Below are 23378 nucleotides of genomic sequence, written 5' to 3' on the forward strand. Positions count from 1 at the left end.
CTTAGTACAAAAAGTTAATTCAAGATATTTGGAGGAGGTATGGTTCTCTGCATGGAAACCTTTACTCCCGTATTTATCCATCACTTCGTTAATGTTAAGAATGTAACTGGTAAAGGTCCAGAAAATCTTTCTTTAATGTGGCTCCCTGACCCCATATCCAGTTTCATGACTTCTTTCCCTCCTTCCTCCTTCACTCCCTCTTTCCTTCCTTTCTTCTCTCCTTCCTTCCTTTCTTCTTTTCTATTTGTTTTGATCTTTACATCACGGTAAAATCAAACAGAACATATCAAATCACAAGGCATGATTAATCTCTAAGAAGTGGGCAGGACTTTAGCAAATGAATGAACATAAATTTGAAACAGATATTGATGGTCACATATCACCAGGGAAATTTCAGTAGAATCTATGATATACCTGCCTGCGGCTAATTAAAATTTTGTCTTTTAAAAAATTCATTGGATAAATCTTTGACACATTCTGATTTAACACTCAAAGTTCAATTTAATTCTCTTTTTGATCAATTTGGCAGGCGTACTGAGATGCAAGAGACAAAAGGCTGAGCTTGGGTAAATCTTTTTTCTCCTGGTCAGCAAAAAATCTGTTCATCTTTCCGCCTTTCTTGGAATTAAGTTCAACATGCAGAGCTTAAAGTTTTAATGAGGTCACCGCTAGGGGATAGTTTTTGTATGTACTCAGTGTAGGTGCATATTGTTCATAAAAGGAGATTTTCATTTAAGAAAACTTTTGAGACAATTCAGTTTAGTGACTGTGTAAGTTAATGAGACACTCACTGGTCTCACAGTTGTATTTTTTTAAGCTACAAAATGAGGTAATCACTCTCTCTAAAAGCATATTCTGAAAAAAAAAAGGCTCCTGTGTTTCTAATATTTTGGGATACATGGGTTTTGTACAGTAGAGGTTTCTATAACAAAATAAGCACTACTATAAAATAAAATGATCTACAGCCTTCTTCTGAAATATAACAGAAATGCGTTCTGTGTGGGTGTGAGTGTATATAAAGCACATGAGTAAACTAAAGGATTTGGTGACTTTGGATGCCCCATAACTTCATATGTCATATCCTTTAATTAGCAAGTTTGATAAAATAATTTCATAGCCAGAAAAGAGGAAGTATTCATGCTGAATATGTGTGGATCACTAATAATAAAAAGGATATAAAAAACAAAATTAAAACTTGAAATAAAATTATATATAGTTTATAGTCCCTCAATTTCATTAAAAATTATGTGTGTATGCATATATATGTATAGATAATGAGATATAATGTTTAGATAATATAGTAAATGTAGGATACCTTCATAGGGATTGCCTCTGGGTAGTGGAACGTGGATGACATTAGTTTTCTTTATAATTTATTATATTTTCCACACTTCTTAAAAGTAGTTACTTTATTTTTTTAAAATACTCTGTAAGTTTCCAGCCATCTCTGATTCATTTTTTATTAAACCTGCTTCTTCATAAATAGTGGTGTATAGCTAATTACTTTTACATTTATTATTATTATATAATTTATTTATTTATTTTTGGCTGTGTTGGGTCTTCGTTTCTGTGCGAGGGCTTTCTCTAGTCGCAGCAAGCAGGGGCCACTCTTCATCGCAGTGTGCGGGCCTCTCACTATCGCGGCCTCTCTTGTTACGGAGCACAGGCTCCAGACCCGCAGGCTCGGTAGTTGTGGCACACGGGCCTAGTTGCTCCGCGGCATGTGGGATCTTCCCAGACCAGGGCTCGAACCCGTGTCCCCTGCATTGGCAGGCAGATTCTCAACCACTGCGCCACCAGGGAAGCCCTACATTTATTATTTTAAAAAAGAAAAAATGATGGACACTCAAGTGAGCTCTCCATGATTGAGCTCCTCTGTGAGGGACACTGCCCAGGTTCAGTGCAAATCATTAAACATATGGGGAGGATGTTCTTTTAAAATGCAAATATCATCTGGGTGAGCAACTGCCTTAGCCTACAGTGAGATGCAGCAGATAGAAACACAAAGGCATTGCCTCTGATAAACATGCTGTGCAAGGAACAGAGCTGAGAAATCCTTTATAAACCACCTTCTTCCTTCTCAGCAACTTTAAAACAGTTGACTGAATACCCACCTGAACTGATGTTGACAAGCATATATTTTTTTTCTTACGGGTTCCTGAATGTCAGCAGGCCTCTGGCTTTATGCTGGGAAAAAATTCCACATTCACTGCAGAATGTATATGTCCATTCCTCTGACAGCTATTTCATCCAAATAGTGTTGTTCTCTCCACTTTATCTTACTTTAACCTGAGTGATGAAGTATAATTTTTTTATCCCTGTCTGTTGGTGAAATATCCAGAGGAAAACGGGACACTCTGCTACTATCTTCCACTTGCTCAAATATCCTCATGTGGTCTTGTTATATGTCCTAGGGGGTAGTAAAGTAGGTGACTGAGAGGTGAGGCAGGCAGTGACTCTACTTTCCCTGTGTAGGTATCTAGATTTTTAGAATTGTGAAGTACAGCCCATGTTTCTGCCATCATTGGGCTATATATAATCTGATGGACAGGGATTACAGATGCACGACTCCCTCTGAGATTAGATTCATTTCCCCGATTATTTGGCCAAAGACTTCAAAACTTCACAGAAATGAGGTGTCTGCACAGCAAGAAGCAGATGCAGCCAGTCTCAACAGTAATTCCCTTGGCGCCCAGAATTTCTGCTGGGATTCTAGTGACTCTGCCCTTCTGTGATTGGGCGGATCACACTAGATTGGAGCAGCTAGGCTGTCCCACTGCTACAGCCTCTTTATCCTCGGAGCCTGAAGCAACAATCTATGCGCTTAATAGGAAATATGTGCAGACATCCAAGACCTTCCTGGTTCTCAGGCTGAACTCTGTGTCAACAAGAACAAATCTTTGGAACAAAGAGGGTGCCCCAGTATCCATCCCTGTGCACTAATTCTGTCTCCAGCTTTAAAGCATCCAGAAAGGCCCATCTCCACAGTCTCCTCCCTGATTCTGACCTAATAACCTCGTATCTGGAGTGATTCTGATTTTAGTCCAAAGGCCATGATCCCAAACCCACTTTACTGTAGCTTCCTGAGCCACTTTAATGTTCTTAGGCCAGTAACTAATCATCTGGTGACATGATCTAATAAGTTTATACCACAACTCTGTGTAGGAGAGAGTGAGAAGACACTGACCTTCAGAATGTTTGCTAATTGTTCCACCATCAACTGAACAAACATTTAGTGAGGAGAATTATTCACCATTAAAGATGATGTGCTAAAGATGATGAAGAAATAAACAAGACAGTCCCTGCCAAGTTGCATATATTCTTATACAGAGAAGAAAATTTATAGCAGTTGTACGTAGTAACATGTGCTACGGAGAAGGAACACAAAGCGTGGTGTGCAGACACCAAGGTCCGGGTACGGAGGGGCTAAGAGTAGAGGTGGGCGATGCGGGAGGAGTTTGATGCAGTAGATAGAGTTGGAGGAGCTTCCAGAGAGGAATTAGGCCTAACTTGTGTGGCGTCAGAGGTCTGGAGGAGACCAGTGGTAAAATTAGAGGATACTATTAGGACTGAGGGGACTCGAACCATCTAACCAGTGTTTCTTAGCCTCGGCACTGCTGTCACTTAGGACTGATAATTATTTTCTGACGGGAGCTGTCCTGTGCCTGTAGGATGTCCAGCAGCATCCCTGGCCTCTACCTACTAGATGTCAGTCTCACTTACCCTCCCTCCACCGTCAGAAATGTCTCTATACATTGCCAACTGTCCCTGGGAGGTGGGGACGAAATCATCCCTGGTTGAAAAGCACTGGCCTCAACCAATACCCTCATTTTACTAATGTGAAAACGGCAACCCAGTTAAGTATAAATGATTTGCCCAGCTAGTTAGTGGGAGAGACAAAAATAAAACCCGGGCTTCTGATCCTATTCAGCCTCCTTTCTATAACATCACAAGGTGCTTCAAGGACCTTTCAGATCTAAGTTTTTCCTCTTCCTCCAGCCTCATTGTTGTTAGGTAGTTAGGGATCTGACTGATGCTGTGTGTGTGAACAGGGGTAGCCAGAGTCCTGAGCTCGGCCTCAGCACTGGCATGACACCCTAGCATGCCACTGGGTTTTGGTTTTTTAATTTTATTGAAGTATAGTTGATTTACAGTGTTGCATTAATTTCTCCTATACAGCAAAGTGACTCAGTTACACATATACATTCTTTTTCGTGTTCTTTTCCATGACGGTTTGTCCCAGGATACTGAGTATAGTTCCCTGTGCTGTACAGTAGGACCTTGCTGTTTATCCATCCTATAGATGCTAGTTCCTAGCATGCCATTTGTGACTATGGCAGCAGAGTCGCTCGTAAAAATCAGGACCTATTTAAGTTGTTGGGAAATTATCTGCACGAGTAGTTATTGTTTCCCAAGTGACTTTGACCATCCTTAGCCAAATGCATTAATAACTGCTACAACTTAAGCCAACTGACAGTGTAAAATACCAGAAAAGCCCCACATGCATGCTTCTGAGCGCAATGCAACGCTCCATCTTGGCATTTTTCTGGGGCGCCCTTTGCAGATCTCTGGTCTTCATATCTGTAACTGGTCCTCGAAACACTGAACCTGCCCCCTATGACTGCAGTGATCTGAAAGTGGTCTCCATCCTAACCTCTGAAGTCTAGAAAGCTGGACTCATAACACTGTAGTCTCCCAAGCATAACTAAAAGAGAAGAAAAGGCTACAGAAGAGATACTAGACAACCTCATCTTCAATCCTCCTTTTCACAGTTAGGCAATCCTAGTTCCACCTAACAAGGAAAGTAGATATAATGCTCACTTGGGTTCTACATTTTTTCAGAGTGAATAAAGGCCTTTGAATTTTTCCCATTGCGAGGAAATTATTTTCAGTATGGTGCAAACTCATAGGGGTAGAAAGAGGAAACTGGATCAAATGTTTATAAGAAAAGAGGACCACGAGGTATATTCATTCATTCATGCAATAAATATTACTGCCTATTTGTTAGGCATTGTTCCAAGCCTCTGGGGTACAGTAGTGAACAAAGTTCCTGCCTTCGTGGAGCTTATATCCTAGCGTGAAGTGACAAACAATGAATAAATAATAAGTAGTAGAAGTGCTATGTGGCTGAACACACATGAAGGTAAGCAACAGAGAATGAGGGAGGAGTACTGTTTTAGGTGGGAAGATCAGTAAGGACATGAATGTGAATAAAAATGTGAATATTCACTCCAGTCTAATATTTGGTTTCCTCCCACGTAACCTCGTTTGGGAGTGTATGTGCTTGATCAAGTCCCACTACCACCAATGATTATCAAGGCTTTATTTAAATTGATCCCATGAGTGTAAAGATTACTATCTTGTTTTGGTGGTCCATCCTGTTTCTGTGTGCTCTACATTGAGGAGATTATCTTAATAAGAAAAAATCCGACCCCAGCAACTTCCATCCAAACTATAGGACTAAAATATGGCGCCCCAGATGAACCAAATACTTCTCTCTCTTGTGGTACTCAGTGGTAAGGTATTGACTCCTAACTCCAATCCGGACACTGACCAAAAGCTCTTCAGGGAGCCAGATGAAAGGAGACAGAGTTTTATTTTATCCCATGACACTAAATTTTAACTTCAAGTCACACAGTCAAACTAGAATTTGATAGCTGATGTAGAATTAAATAAGTTAAAGAGAGAAAAGTATCATTTTCTCTTCCTAATCAATGTTCACATGAGAATTTTGCTTTGCAAGTGTCTACCGGGCTTCTGGGAGAATAGAGGGGAGGATGGATGCCTTTAATTCAGTGACAGTTTGGGAGGTGGCCACCCTCAGACTCAAAAGACTAGAAAGAATTATGGATAATCAGTCTGCATCCTCTGAAGTGGTCTCAAGGGACAGAAGCCAAGAGGGGTAGGGATGGAGCTGCATACCAGACAGCTGGTTTCGATCACTGCCTATGAGATACAGGCTGAGATGGGGGCCACTTCCTGGTCGAGAAGGAATAGCAGAAATGAAACCTGGCTCATAATCAAGATATCATCCAAATGGCAACTTTCACTGCAGTCACAGATCCCAGTTAAGGCGTGAAACTTGAACCTCCCTGTGGGTCCTTTCACATAGCATCTCTATCTGAGCTCATCGCCCTCCTAGTCGATTGCAATCTGGGATGATCCAGGGACCTGGGCAAAAACCAAAAATGCAAAACGTGCTTCCCAAAATTGCCAGGTAGGAGAATATAAGCAGCAGCTTGATCCTAAGAGGTGCCCAGGCCTAAGGGATTTCTTGAGTGACTCTACATTGCCAGATATAGCTGGATGTAAGTTTATCTGTATGTGTAAGATTTATCATATGCATATATATAGTCATATAAAATTATATAAGATGGTGTAAGATTTCCATTTATTTCCTGTTGCTCTGACTTGGAGAGCTGCATTCATGAGGGAGGGATAATATTTTTAACATATTCCCAGATGCATAGGTCTAATTTACCCAAACCCCAATTTTTTTAAAAATTAGTAGCATGTACTTTAAGAAACCAAAACATACCTGAAAGCGCTACTGTTGTAATAATACATTTAATTCAAAGAATGCCAGTTGTACGCATGTCCCTAGAATCTAAGTACAGTGAAAGACTATTGGGTTCTAATGTGAGAGAACAGGTGTTAATTGTGTCGTGAAAATCTCTATATTCTGTTAAATAAATATAATGCAATCATGAATATATCTGAGAACTTGGATTAGAGGCAGGGGGGAGTTATTGTATAGAATTTTCTCTATGAACCCGAAAGCCTAGGAGGCCTGAAGCCATGAAAGTTAAAAATAATTATGCCCTTGTTTTAGATAACCTGGGCCGAAGAAGACAGTTGGGAGAGGAAAGCGAAGGGTGGGTCTGGAGACAGAGGCCATCTCCCACCAGCCAGAGTACAGAGCTAGGCTCCTCTGTCCCTTCCTTTTCTGGCTTTACTGCCATCAGACATCTTCTCCGCTTTGTTTGCTGTGATCCCCCTTCCCCCCATTCTCTTCCTTCTTCTGAACATGGGATTTCCTGACTTCACATTTCTGCTGCTTCAAGCCACCTAGCACGTGGGATAGTAACATCCAGCCTGTGTGTTGGTGAAAAGAAGAAAGGGGGGAAGGAAAGGGGAAGAAAGAAAGGTGGGAAGGACTAGCTGATGAGAGATGGTGGGTAAAGCATCTGGTCACTTTCATGCAGCAGGACTCTTGGGCAAATTGCCACGTGCGACCTGGAGCCTCTCCTTCTATTCTCATCTGTGAGTTTTCTCAGAAGGCAAAAGATTATAAAAATCATTCCACCTTGTTAAGAAACACCAACCGACCATATTCTGAACTATTTACTATCTACGTCATTGCTCTACAACGTCATAAAGCGTGCGGATCATTCAATCATGTCAGGGTGCCTCTGCGGTAGCCTACACCTGCATCTACCATCGGGGGCGATGCCAGTCTGAGGATTCTGCCTTCAACTGTAGTTTCCTTGGCTTTAGGAGAAATTATGGTGACACAATATTCCAGAAAATTACCAAATTGGAAAACAGAAGATTCCAGGTTTTCCCATTTCTGGGTTTTTAATCAACCAAAAACAAGAGGCAGTGTTAGCAGCCCAAGGTTCAAGGCTACGCTGTTACTAACCAGCTGCTTAATCTTGGACAGTCGCTTTACCCCTCTGGTCCTCACCATCCTCCTCTGTAAAACAACTTCTGGCACAAATGTCTATTTTTTCAACATTTCTTATAGTAAATGAAAACCAAAGTTCTGAGTTGAGTATTACAAATCGTTCTTAGTGGATGAACGGATTTGTAAAACACCATATGTTCTAGATCTGCCCATTCTGTTTCTGTAATAAACATGTAAGTGTGAGTTGCTTAGTTAAATAAAAGTGTAATTTCTCATTGCAGATAAGTGAGATTTACCAGTCCCTGGATGAAACGCTTGGAAAGTCTTTAAATGCCGGAGTTGACTGCCATTTCAAAGAAAAGAAAATAGATGGTTTTGAAAAGTTCATGCTGTTTCTTCATTGAATTTTAGGTGAGTGCATCTGAGACAAGAAATTTAAGATGGACATTGAACTATTTCCCCTTAAAGTGTTTCTCTTCTTTGCATGAAAAGAAAATGGGGTTCAATATAACCAGCATTTTATACTTTTAATGAGGTGCCACATAGTGAAAGACTTAGTTTCTGTGCCTTTTGTTTATTTATTTTTATTATCAGAAACCATCTTGAATGATGAGGTGTAAGACACAGAGATGACCTTGACATCTCTTGCTGATTTCTATTAAGCAGATGCGGTAATGCTTCATTCTATTCTACAGGTCATCAAGTTTTTAAATATATAACAGTATTTAATATCAAAGTAATAAGCAAAAATGAGCTAAGACCATGTTTCAGTGATATAAATGAGAGAAAAATTTAATGGTGATAATGACAGTTTAGTCATTACAGGTCTGGGTGTGAGATAAGGCTAACGTTTCAGAGGCTGCCCGCTGGGAGATCTCATATTGCTTAATTTAAGGCAGGGCATGGTTTAGGTTAGGTGTGGTTTTCAAACTGCTGTGCACAATTAATCATGCACGTGTGCTCACACGCTAAGCTTTGTTTTCCTGATCGTGAGATAGATGGATATATATTTTTTACATCACCATACATAATTACCCTTCCATGCTACAAAAGACATGAGCGTACAAATTGGTGACTATTAGTCTGCAGTATGCCACTGTCATTTCTCAGCAGATCAGAGAGGAATAGAGGAATTGAGTGGTGGTCTTATTGAGGAAATTGTGTGGCTTTTTCCACCTCCTCCTGAGTCCTGTTTTCAAAGTGTGGCTTTATTATCTACTTTAAAGAATGGTGATTTCCAGAACATCAGAATGTACCTCTGTTCACAGTTCTGAATAAAACAATGCAACTGACAGAGCATTGACCACTGTCTAAATCTAATCCAAAACGACAGTGATGACTCCTTTCTACCTTCTATTAACTTCAGAGTGAAGGTGGATTATTGTCTCATCATCTTAAGGGGGTGTAAATTTGGTTTATTGAGGTCATATGTGGAACTAAAATGGTGATTTCATTTATTTACAAGATATTTGTTGAATGTAATTCCCAGGAGCTAAACTTAATGCCCTTTAAAAATACCAGTAAATCAGTTTGCCTAGTGTAACATTGCTCCGGAGGAGAAAATGAACATGGAAAACTTATTTTCTTAACTTACTTAACTCCCAGCTTTCCACTGTGCTGGTCTGGGCCTGTTTTTAACTTCACATCCGCTCCTTGCCCTGCTCCTATTCTGCTGATTCCTTGGGGGCTGACCCCTAGAGGCTGAGTTTTCCAGCCCCCAGACCCACCCCCTGTTGCCTCTAGCTTCCCGCAGTGACCTTGAACTCTGAGCTCCAGTAATGTCACCTCTTCCCTCCGTCCCTTGAGACTTGTGGGTAGTGGTGTCTGTGGCTTCCTGCTGGTACTAACCTCCAGGTTGATTTGCTATCCTTAGTTTAGCTTCTCAATTCTTCCATCATCTGTATAACAATTTTCCTGTATTAAATTCCATCTGTTTTAAATATTTAGACTGTTTTCTCTTTTCTTGGTTAGATCCTAACCGACCCGTCAGTGCTTCATTAATTTCTCCCAAAATTATTGGAAGAAATGTGAACAGGGATTACTTGCTTCTCCCAAGGAAAATAAATGATTCTCAGGAAAGAAAATTTTAAGTTAAATGTAAAGCTGGATATTTTTACACTGAAAAAAACTAACCTAATATATTTAAAGCCATATTCTAAGCTATACAATATTGCAGCATTAACTTGTTAGTGTTAACAGAGTCTTTGTCAATATTCCCATTTTGCGTATCAAATTAATGGGAAGATTTTTTAAATTCTCAGATATGCACCAAATATGAGTTTTACTTTTCTAATATTCGCATTTCACAAGTTTCTGTACGACCAGTATAAGAACTTCATAGGGCATCAGTCTCATTCCTACATTCACATTTAAATCTCAGGCTTCAGATTTATTTTATTATGGATCTGATCACTGTCTTTCAGTAATGGTTGTTTGCTATTTGAAGATCCCTTATGGTCCGAACATTTCCCATGTGCCTTAATAAAAACTGAGTATATTGGAAAGCAAAGTGATGAGGATGCCAAAGTCTGTCCTTTTCGACAGGTAAACGATTCACCGCTGCCCAACAACCCCACTCACTCTAAAGGGCTTCCTGGATATTAAAGAGGCTTTGTACTTAATCATTTTGGCACTTCACTTGGTTATTTTAAACGCGAGTGCCTCGCTATTTTCATTTCCTTCTCATTTATTTATGTAGACATTTTCCTTTTCAATCTTTTCTCAGAGGTCATGATGACTGCTCATATGTCCATTTTAATGTATTGTGGGTACACTCACAAGGACATGGTGTCCCTTCTACCAACAAATTTTCATCTGTTCAACCAAGATCAGTGTTAAACCTGCAATGCCTAACTGAGAATCCTTTTAGACAATGTGAAAATGAGGTCATGAGCATAATTTCTTGGACCCCTTCATAACCTAAAATTGGGAGACACAGGGATGTGTAGCTTAATGGTATGGTTTAAAATGCACTATATAACTGGTGTCCTCACATCTTCCTTAGTTTGGTACAACACCGAAAATTCTAATCATTCACATTTCTCTCTAGTTTATGGAAATGAGGCTTTATAAAGTCATATTCAGAAAAAATAGTCTTGGGAAGAGAAATACACCCATTAATAATGCATACTACATTACACATAAGTCGCAACAGGCCAATAAATTGAAAGACAAGTTATTGGGACAAGGAATAATGACTTTATTTGGAAAGCTGGCAGACAAAGAAGATGGTAGACTCGTGTCCCAAAGAACTATCTTGCCTGAGTTAGAATTCAAGCTTCTTTTATACTAAAAGGGGAGGCAGTAAAGTCAAACATTTCCTGGTTCTGGTCAGCCAGATGTGTTAATTTCTTCCTCCCTGCAGTCATTCACAGGTGGGCCTAGTCAGGATGTTTCCTGTGAGCTAAACAAAGGTATCTTAGCTTAACACTCATTACCTGGGAAGAAGGGTTCCCAGAAATGGGCCATTATGTATAATTTAAGCTTATAGACAGCATCCTTTTAGTGATTAACTTGTAATAGTATACAAAAGTTCTTCCCTATTATATTTGCATCCCTGGAAACAAGCACAGTGCTTGGCACACTGTACATAATTTCTAAACAAACAATTGGTGAGTAAGGACATAGGCACAAAGCAATTGCTGGTTAATGCTTACTGAGTTCCTACTTTATACCAAACGCTGTTTTGTATGAACATATACTTCATTTCATGTTTAAACAAATCTATAGGTAATATTATCATTTCCTTTTTTAAGGATGAGGAAACTAGGGCCCAGGAAGGTTAGATAACCTGCCTGAGGTTCAGTAAATTGGGGTGAAAATTCAAATCCAGGCAGTCTGGCTTAGAGCCTGAGCACTTAATTATTATGCTGCACTGTCTCTTGTGTAATATAGTCATCAAGTAACTTTAAAACACAGAAGCAACACTGTTTATTATCTTAAAATGTATGTCATTCTAGAATAAACCTGTATTAAGAAATCTTGCTCAAACTTCTAACAGCCTCACTTTGAACACAAATTCCCTCTTTTCAGTGTTCCTAAGCTCCTTTCCTTTTAAAACATGACTGCCTAAATCAACTTCCTAATTGACATTCAGATCTCATCATTTCCATTCTTTAATGGTTTGTCCTGATGTTAATATTTTAAAACCCTATTGCTCTTTCATGCCATTTGCTTAATGGAAGAATGTATAATCTTGAGCAGCAAGTTACTTAAGCTCTCTGAGCTTCACATTCCCCCCTGAAAAGATATATCCAATTTGTTGCGAAGACTAGAAAATAATATCCATAAAACAACAAAGTACAGTTCCTGGTATGTAATAGGTACCCAGCAGAACAGCAACTGACCTAGTTAACCTCACCCACTTCAATCTCAAAGCCAGTGTTGGCTGCCCCATCAACTGCAGAGCAAAATCTGCCTCCTATATTCCTTAGCATGTCATAACAGAAGCACAACAGACCCCTGGAGTCTCAGCACCTGCCTTTGTTCCTCATCGGTTGACCTTTGCTAACATGGGGATGATCTGCCTTCTCTGAGCCATGCGCTTTTTGCCTTCACTTTTGCTCGTGCTGGTTCTTCTGCCTAGACGTTCCTCACATCCATACCCCCCTCCAAATCCCCCCTCACCCACAAGCACATATGCACTCTTCAGAGACTTGGCATATCTTAGTCATCTTTCAAGATCCACCACCTCTATTGCTACTATGGGTTCAGTGAAGTCATTGATGAACTCCTCCTGGCTCAACAGTTATCAGTCCTATTGCTGAATTCACATCGCCCTTTGGGCCATTTCTAGGAGATCAGCTCCTGTTGTAGACAAGAGAAAGAAAAACCATCTCATTCAGTCACTCACAGTCTCATGTAATTCCTCATGTTATCTGTCCATCTTCCCTTTGTCAAGGACAAGTACCAAGTTTTTTGGTTAGTATTTGAATCTTCTTTACCAAGCTCAGAGTAGTCCCTTTTGGTTTTGAATGAAGCATGAAGCGTCATATTTTGAGAAAAGTTTGAGTGTTTTTAGTGTGGTGAAGATTCTCATACATCGCCCAGCCATTACAACAAAAGGGGAGTGCTCCATCAGGGGAAAGGGGACCTTATAGGGAGGATCTGTACCATTCTGTGCCAAGCACCAAAACAGATGCTCCACAAACGTTATCTTATTTAATTTTCATAACAACCCTTCACATTGCCTATTATTTCCCTTCTTATTTAGACAAAAGCTAGGATTCCAAGAGTTAAGGTAAATTGTTAATGTCATATTTCTGGTAAGTGGCAGGACAAGAATGTTAAGTCATACCTTTCTACTGCAGCAAATTGCCACTCTAAAAGAGCTTTCCGTTTAATCCTATAAGAAGAATATGTTTGTAACATAATGCTAGAATTTTCCGTTTAAAATATTCACTGAGGGTAAGCTATTTATAAGTCCACAAATCTTTTTTTCATGGCAAATAAGTTTATGTTTAGGTTGGTGCTAAAAATAGCACTATTTCTGTTCAACAAGAGTTTAAAAGGTATAGCACCTTGTGGTTCTGACACCTATTTGTGCAAAAACCTCATTTATTAATGTGAGCATAAGCCTGAAAATGATGTCTAAAGCTGTAGACTGATAGAATTTGAGGGCTAAATGTTATGTCGAATCACCACTAGAACTGGGGACTTTTAAAGGCAAGGAATTCTCTTCCTTTTTCCTCCTTAAGAATATTTATGAAATGAATATTTATAACTAATTATGAAAGGATTTGTATTGGATGCGAAATAAAAATTTCTCTAGACATAATGACACTATTAGCACTTCTTAAGAGAATACATAAACTTGTTCTGAATTTTTTTAAATCATATGATTCAAATACCATGTATAATATAAGAATAATAACTGATATGAAATAAAACTCCAAGGTTTCAAAAAAGGAAAGACAAATATGATATCGCTTATATGTGGAATCTAAAAAATGATACAAATGAACTTATTTACAAAACAGAAATAGATGCACAGACATAGAAAACAAACTTATGGTTACCAAAGGGCAAAGGTGGGTAGGGCTAAATCAGGAGTTTGGGATTAACATATACACACTACCATATATAAAATAGGTAAAGAACAAGGATGTACAGTATAGCACAGGGAACTATATTCAGTATCTTACAGTAACCTATAATGGAAAAGAATCTGAAAAAGAATATATATCTACACATATATATGTATATAACTGAATCACTTTGTTGTACACCTGAAACTAGCACAACATTGTAAATCAACTATACTTCAACCAAAAAAAAAAAAAAAAAGCAATCCTCTGACTTCATTTTAATTGCAAAAATCAGTATCCAGAGAAGGGTTCCTTCTTTTTGTGAAAAATCCTAATGATTCTTATGCCACATTTTTATACCTATAATGATCATTCATTTATTCATTTGTTCTTTAAATATATATTACACATCCCTTATGTTCCCTGACCCTGCGCTAGGAACCTGGTAGCCTGGGACAAATAAGGTATAATTCTTCCGAGTAATATTCTAGTTAGACTTGCCACAGATTATGTCTTAGCACTGTAGAATTTCAGCATCATAGGGGATATTTTAGATTGTCTAACCTAGACCCCTGTTCTTGTCCGTTCAGGCTACAATAACATAATACCAGAGACTATGTAGTTTATTAAAGACAGAAATTTATTTCTCACAGTTCTGCAGTCTGAGAAGTACAAGATCAAGACACCAGCATGGTCAAGTTCTGGTGAGGGCCTATTTCCTGCTTCATAGCAGGTGCTTTGTCTCCTGTCCTTATATGCAAAAGGGGCTTAGGAGCTCTGTTAGGCCTTTTTTATAAAAGCACTAATCTCATTCACGAGGGCCTCACACTCATGACCTAATCACCTCCTGAAGTCCCCACATCTAATACCATCACATTGGGCATTAGGATTTCAACATATGAATTTTGGGGGGACACAAACATTCAGACCACAGCAACCCCTTAATTTTACATTGAGGAAGTTGAGACCCAGAAAAGTTAAGTAATACCCCCAGTATCAGCAGGAAAGCCACACCTAGGACCTGTCTGAGTCTCTTACCACCTAGCTGCTCTCCTCCATGGAGAGAAGACTGAGGAAATAAGCTTGATTTGGGTTTTATTTACAATACATAGAAGTAGGGTTACTATTCATCAAGGACTTACTGAGAATTAACTAAATATCAGGAGCTTTGCTAGGTGCTGGACATCTGCCTAAGCAAAACCAGAAATGTCTTCCTGGCCCACATCATGCTTACTGTCTTGCGTGCATGTGTGTGAAACCGTAGCATAAGAGCCCTAAATTGCCCTTTAATGGGAATCTCAAAACAGCCCAACTGATGGTAGGCATAATGTGATGCCAAAAAATGGCAACTAAAGTGATTGTAACATATTCACTGTAAAATAATGCAGTCCATAAGTACATTATATATAAAAACAAAAAGATACTTGTCTGTGTCTTTGGCTTACTGCTGTTATATGGATAACTTAACATTCCAGAAGTGAAAAATAAGTTTTAAAAATACGAGCATATGTGCTGTGCTGATCTTTGAGTAATATAAATATGTAATATCTTAGAAAAAATAAGAATTCTATTCGCATTTCCAGAGTATGTCCCTGCCTACTGGGTTATCTTTTGTTGGTTGATTTTCCCAGAAGTTTGCAGAATGCTATTTACCTTTACATAAGTATGATTTGAAAAATTGTGATCATCACAAGAATGGATGGAACAATGTTTTCCTGTCAAAACACTAAGGATTATGATGTTTACAAAAGTTAATAACACTGTGCTTTCATGCTAGTATATTCTTATGAGTGACTGTTTATTGTTTTAGCTTGCATTTTAATCAATTGATTTTTTTTGTAACTTTCAAAATCTGACTTTTAAATCTGTACAGTGTTTATTTTAGCAAAATCTTAAACTGTGAATCTGATAGTTCCAAATCATCAAAGCAGTTGAATAAGGTAGTTCTCTATTCTGTCAATTCCTAACAATTCTGTAACCATGAGCTAGAAATTTTACCGTTTATGTATCTAATATGCTTTCAGACTCAGATAAACACTTGCCATAATCTTTCTTCCAATTCTAGGTGCATAGATAAGTAAGGTGGCTGTCTTTTTCTAAAAACATGTTTTTATCATTATACCATTCCTTCCTAATATATATGAACAACTCCTAGAACCGCATGGTTTCCTTTCTGAAGTTGAATTTCTTCCCAGAGTAGGAGCAGCCACAAAAGGCACATAGGGGGAGAAAAAAGCCTACCACTATCCAGATAAGACTACATTCTTTTTTTTCTTTTTTGATAGAAGTGTAGTTGACTTACAATGTGTTACTCTCTGCTGTACTGCAAAGTGACTCAGTTATACACATAGATCCATTCTTTCTTATGTTCTTTTCCATTATGTTTTATCCCAGGATATTGAACATAGTTCCGTGTACTATACGGTAGGATCTTGTTGTTTATCCATTCTAAATGCAATAGTTTGCATCTACTAACCCCAAACTCCCAGTCCATCCCTCTCCCTTGACAACCACAAGTCTGTTCTCTAGGTCTGTGAGTCTGTCTCTGTTTCATAGATAGGTTCATTTGTGCCATATTTTAGATTCCACATATAAGTGATATCATATGGTATTTGCAGACAAGACTATGTTCTTACCATTCAGCCATAGCAAATGAGCCTCTCATGACCTCAGTTCAATAGGACCCCTGATTTAGCGCCCCCCCCACCTCAATTCGTATACCTCCTACATGGCCAACAATGCCACCTTGAGTAATACAAAACATGCCACCACCTCAAACCCTGCCACATTGCCACAATACTTTGAATTCTCTCTTGGCAAGAAACTTTTGCAGACATTAGACACAATGATAAGATAACCCTAATATAAAAACCTTCCTAGTTTCTCCTGGAGTCTCCCTTCCTACAGTACAAGGAGTGAAAGGGTCTGAGAAGCAGGGTTTGTAAACCCCTGTCCTAAACTCAGTTCTTAACCGGAATTCCTCCCGCCGATAAAAAGGGCTCTGAGATTTTCCATATCATCCAGGTCTGAGGCTGTGGTGTGTAAGGCTGTCCCCTTGTAAGCACGAAGGCTTTTCAGGAAAATAGTATTAATCCACTTTCTGAAAGATAGTAAAGGCCCTCCTCGTATTTTGTCTTACATAATAACAAAGATAATCGTCTAGTTCAGCTCATGAGTGCCTTCTCATTAAAATACTCAGATCCCTTTCATACTCACACGTAGAGTCCATGCTTAATGTATACTGCAATGAGCTGCGGTTGCCTGGTAACCAGTGGAGGTGTATCCGAGAGTCTGAAGAACATGAATGAGTAAGTGAACCATTGACATTAGTTTCAGCTGGGTGACCCACACCTTAATTCTGCACTAGCCGTCCCAGACATTTCTGATGGGCTGGTGGAACAGTAGCTTTCTCAGAAGTAGCTCATTCAATCATGAAAGTGAGAATTAGCATTTAATGTAATGTTCCTTTCTGTGGTCTGATGGGGGTTCAGGGAATGACCATAGAAGCAAAGAGACTGGATCCCAACATCTTTGATATGGTTTTTACAGGATACAGAATGAAATGTCTACTAGGGCTCACACTCTCAGACAGCTTTTTCTGAATGCTTGTGATTCTGTTTGATCAGTTTGGGGAGGACATTATTTCAGCATTTATTCCATTCTTTGATAATATTACCTTTTCCAAATTAAATTTTTTTCTTATACTTTTTATTTTTTCGCCAGCTTTCCTGAGATATGATTGACAAATAAAAATTGTATATATTTAATATACAATATGATTTTTTAAAGATGTACAATATGATGGTTTAATATACAATGTGCATTGGGAAATGCTTACCACGATCTAGTTAGTTAATGCATCCATCACCTCACAGAGTTACTGTTTTGTCGTATGTGTGGTGAGAACACTTAAGATCTACTCTGTTGGAAACAGACTCACAGACATAGAGAACAGACTTATGGCTGCCAAGGGGGAGGGGGGTTGAGAGAGGGATGGACTGGGAGTTTAGGGTTAGTAGATGCAAACTGTTATATATAGAATGGATAAAAAACAAGATCCTACTGTATAGCACAGGAAACTATATTCAATATTCTTTGATAAACCATAATGGAAAAGAATATGAAAAAAGAATGTATATATATGTATAACTGAATCACTTTGCTGTACAGCAAAAACCAACACAACATTGTAAATCAACTATACATCAATAAATTTTTTTAAAAAGATCTACTCTGTTGGCAAATTTCAAGTATACAATACACTATTATTAAATGTACATTAGATCTCCAGGACTTATTCATCTTATAACTGAAAGTCCGAGTTGAATTTTTAAGGATTCATTTCTCCCCCTGTTGAAAGTCCATTGTTTTAAAAAGCAGCACAGAAGCAAAGGGAAAGTGGACTTTTAGCGGTTGGTGAAATTAACCCATAAAATAAAAAATACCTGATACATTTTGAAGAAAATACCAACAATAGCTCAAAGGTCATCCACATAACACCATTCTGTTCTAACTGGGCTGCTTTCTTGTATGCCTGGGGACTTAAACCCCAGGGTAAAATACTGCCCCTTGAGTATTTTACTCAAGTAGATAGGAGAAGGGACATTCCATTTTTATGAAGACAGCAATTACTAAACAGTTGAGTTGAAATCAAAATTAGCATGAATTTTTAAGGGGAAAAATCAGACATCAAGGAAATGCTAGCGTTGGAAAGTGATTCTGCCGTCCTGCTATTCCTTCACCTTCCTGTGCCCACGGAGAGGGAAATCTGAAGTACACCAGACAAGATACACACTTCAGTGCTTAGAAAGAAGGATGATTTTTTACTTAAATAGGAAAAATGTCACTAGTCATAACAAAGCCATTTGTGTGGACCGTGCCCTATATGTAGACAGGACAGAAAATCATCTACCTCTGTCTCTGAAGAGGTGTACAGAGACCTGCCCACCTGACTCTAAAGCAGTGGTTCTCAGCCAGGGGCCTGACAGTGTGGAGGGCTATTAGCATCTAGTGAGTGGAAGCCAGGATGCAGCCAAATGTGCTACAATGCTCAGAACAGTCTCTTAAAGGAAAGAATTTATCTGCCCCCGAATGTCAATAGTGCCAAGATTGAGAAATATTAAGAGCCACGGTACTGTGTACAAGGCTCCACATTAGGTACTTCCGTATGTTATCTATTTAATATGCACCACCATTCCACTAGCTAGGTAATAGTATCATCCTCACTTTTAGATGATGACATTGAGGCTCAGAAGGTTAAGAAAGTTGCTCAAGGCCATGCAGTCAGCAAGGAGTGCACCCTGAATTCAAAGTAGACGAGATTCCAAAGATCTGCTCCTCTCAGCCCACCATGCTCCTCTGTTCAGAATACCTACATCAGCCGCCTTCTGTGCTCTGTGAAACTGCGTGTCCAGAGGGTCCCTGTTAAAATGCATGTGTGTCATCTGGGCAGGCTGACAAGATGGTGAATCATGCTCTTCGTCCATCCCCACAGTCTAGAGTGAATTGCCTGGTTGCTAGGGATGTGGACTGGACCAGAGGAGATGATGATGTTAAAAGGGGAGACAAAAGGTTCCTGAAAAAGGAAGTTTCACTTTAAAAAGCCTCTCTTCGGAAGTTAACTTTGGTGGGGAAGATGGGATCCCGGGACAGAACTTGGGGTATAGAAAAGGCCAATTGTGCACCGTAGATCTGACGGTATGAAATAGAGTATCTGAGGAGGCAAGCATCTCGTTCTAAAGGACATGACAGGCTAATTTCTCCTGTTGTAGAAGCCCCCTGGCCTCCCCCTCAGTGAATCTGAGCTACCAGAAGAGGAAGGGCAGCCGTTAGGCCGGGGAAGGGCAGCACCCCCGGGAAATGTCAATAATCACCAGACAGGAAGCAAACAATTCACTTTAGCCAACACTTGGGGAAGAAAGAACCCCATCATCTGTAGCATGTGAAAAGAAAACACAGTTGTGATTCACAATTCCCTCAACCTAGTCCTTCACGCAATCTAGCATGGGCTGCTTTTCAGGACTTCTGGGATGGCCGGCTGAGTCCTATACTTTTTCACGCTCTTCTTGGGCCTTAACTCACCACTCACTCAGCCTGTTCACCAGCCATACAGAATCATTCGCTGTTTCCTCATCCACCAAGTTTTTCTTTTCTCCCTGAGTCTCTTTTTTGAGTGAAGAGACCTTTCCCAGAGACTCCCTTTATTAGTTTCCTAAGGCTGCTTTAACAAATTACCACCAATGAGGTGGCTTAAAACAACAGAACCTTATTCTCTCGTAGTTCTGGAGGAGAGAACACTGAAGCCGAGGAGCTGGCAGAGCCATGCTCCCTCCGGTCTCTAGGGAAGAATCCTTCCGGGCCTCTTCCTAACTTCTGGTGGCTCCAGCAATCATTGGAATTCCTTGGCTCGTAGTTGTGAGACTCCAACCTCTGCTTCTGTCTTCACATGGTCTTCTCTGTGTGTGTCTCTCTCCATCCTTTCCTCTTCTTTTTTTTTTTTTTTTTGAGACAGAGACTGATCATTCATTTATTCAACAAGTATTTATTGAGCATTTACTATATGACAGCACTCACATAGGAACTTAGGATAAATCATTGAACAAAACGGACGCATATCCCTGATTTTGTTGAGTATTCCTTCTAGTGCTGTGTGTTGAAGACAAGATCAAATCTTGCTTCAAGACAATCCTGGGCTTTCTAGTTTTGTGTCGATAAATTACTAATTTTGTTTAAATCAGTTTGTATTGTGTTTTATCATTTGGACCTAAAATGACCCTGCCTAACACGGGCAGTAATAGACTTAAAAAATATCTGTGTTGCATGACACGGTACTCTGCCTTCTTTACTAATTGTGCCCAGCTGAAATTTAAGAATATCCATCAATTTCCAAATTCAGAAAGGTTCGCAATTATTTATCCTTTGTTCCTTCAAAAACTATTTACTGAATAACTACTGGAGCTGGGATGAAATTGGTGCACAGTTGACTAACTTCTCTGCGGAGCTTACAGTGTGTCAGATGACAGATATTAAACTAATGAATACCAAAATATATTTATGTGTATATAACATTTCAGATCATGATAGTGCCGTGAGAAAAGTGTCATGAATGAAAAGAATGGTACATCACAGAATGCCAGCGGGGAGATTAACATAGACATGCTGATCAAGTAAGAACAGGTTAAGGAACATTACACCTGGTTTAGTGAACTCGACAGATGATTTTTTTATTTTTCCACAACTCACACACACACACACACTGTATTTTATTTTTACAAGAGATAAATAAACTGACACCAAGCATGGTAAATGGATGACCACAACAAAAGCAACAATGAATGCAATTACCAAACACGAAACACACTCATACTATGTCATAATATTGACATTCAGTCCAGTAATCCTCCACCGTAACAGCTCCTTTACTTTGCAGTGAATTGATTTGTATATTTTTTGCCTCTGAGTCCTTCTGGGATTTTTTTATTATTATTCAAACAGAAAGTCACAAAAATTATAATCATCCTCATCAGTTCACTCAGTCCCATGTAATTAATTTTTTTTCATCTTGATCTTTTGTTAGCACTTTTATGAGTTCATCAGTTTTTCATTAGAGTTCTGAAAATGCTTATTCATTCAGTTCAGCAGTGTAGTCAGTTACCAGAAACCTGTACTTGTCAGAGTCTTTTCCGTGAATTCCTTGAAGATGAAAACCTCTTATAGGAACATTTTTGCAAAATCATCAGAGTACACCCAGAACTGTCTGTAAATGACAAAAGACTTAAAAATGACCACGGTTAAAGATTTGATGAAAGTTCATAATAATGCAATTGACAAGAAAATTTAGTTATTTCTGAGATATACGTTTTAAAGTAGTAACTAGAATTATGACATAACATTATACCAGAACATATAAGATTTTTAGAAATTTCATGTAATGTCTGAAACATTTATATTAACATATTTCCATATAAATAACCCAAAGAAAGTTTAGTATTAGTTGCTTTTTCTGATTGTTTGTTTCTTTGTTTATACTACAGTTTCTTATTAGTCATCAATTTTATACACATCAGTGTATACATGTCAATCCCAATCGCCCAATTCAGCACACCACCACCCCCACCCCACCACGGTTTCCCCCCTTGGTGTCCATACATTTGTTCTCTACATCTGTGTCTCAACGTATGCCCTGCAAACCGGTTCATCTGTACCATTTTTCTAGGTTCCACATACATGTGTTAATATATTATATTTGTTTTTCTCTTTCTGACTTCACTCTGCATGACAGTCTCTAGATCCATCCACGTCTCAACAAATGACTCAGTTTTGTTCCTTTTTATGGCTGAGTAATATTCCATTGTAAATATGTACCACATCTTCTTTATCCATTCGTCTGTTGATGGGCATTTACGTTGCTTCTATGACCTGGCTATTGTAAATAGTGCTGCAATGAACATTGGGGAGCATTCTTTTTGAACTATGGTTTTCTCTGGGTATATGCCCAGTAGTGGGATTGCTGGATCATATGGTACTATTTTTAGTTTTTTAAGGAACCTCCATACTGTTCTCCATAGTGGCTGTATCAATTTACATTCCCACCAACAGTGCAAGAGGGTTCCCTTTTCTCCACACCCTCTCCAGCATTTGTTGTTTGTAGATTTTCTGAGGATGCCCATTCTAACTGCTGTGAGGTGATACGTCATTGTAGTTTTGATTTGCATTTCTCTTAGTGGTGTAATTAGTGGTGTTGAGAAGCTTTTCATGTGCTTCTTGGCGATCTGTATGTCTTCTTTGGAGAAATGTCTATTTAGGTCTTCTGCCCATTTTTGGATTGGGTTGTTTGTTTCTTTAATATTGAACTGCATGAGCTGTTTATATATTTTGGAGATTAATCCTTTGTCCGTTGATTCGTTTGCGAATATTTTTGCCCATTCTGAGGGTGGTCTTTTCATCTTGTTTATGGTTTCCTTTGGTGTGCAAAAGCTTTGAAGTTTCATTAGGTCCCATTTGTTTATTTTGTTTTTATTTCCAGTACTCTAGGAGGTGGATCAAAAAAGATCTTGCTGTGATTTATGTCAAACAGCGTTCTTCCTATGTTTTCCTCTAAGAGTTTTATATTGTCCGGTCTTACATTTCGGTCTCGAATCCATTTTGAGTTTATTTTTGTGTATGGTGTTACGGAGTGTTCTAATTTCATTCTTTTACATGTAGCTGTCCAGTTTTCCCAGCACCACTTATTGAAGAGACTTTCTTTTCTCCATTGTATATCTTTGCCTCCTTTGTCATATATTAGTTGACCATAGGAGCGTGGGTTTATCTCTGGGCTTTCTATCTTGTTCCGTTGATCTATGTTTCTGTTTTTGTGCCAGTACCATATTGTCTTGATTACTGTAGCTTTGTAATATAGTCTGAAGTCAGGGAGTCTGATTCCTCCAGCTCCGTTTTTTTCCCTCAAGACTGCTTTGGCTATTCGGGGTCTTTTGTGTCTCCATACAAATTTTGAGATGATTTGTTCTAGTTCTGTAAAAAATGCCATTGGTAATTTGATAGGGATTGAATTGAATCTGTAGATTGCATTGAATCTGTAGATTACTTTGGGTAGTATAGTCATTTTCACAATATTCATTCTTCCAATCCAAGAGCATGGTATATGTCTCCATCTGTTGGTATCATCTTTAATTTCTTTCATCAGTGTCTTATAGTTTTTTGCATACAGGTCTTTTGTTTCCCTA

This window comes from Delphinapterus leucas, chromosome 14, assembly GCF_059928025.1.
Source record: "Delphinapterus leucas isolate spDelLeu-1000000601 "Yukka" chromosome 14, BTC_Dleu_Yukka2, whole genome shotgun sequence".
NCBI classification, from domain to species: Eukaryota; Metazoa; Chordata; class Mammalia; order Artiodactyla; family Monodontidae; genus Delphinapterus; species Delphinapterus leucas.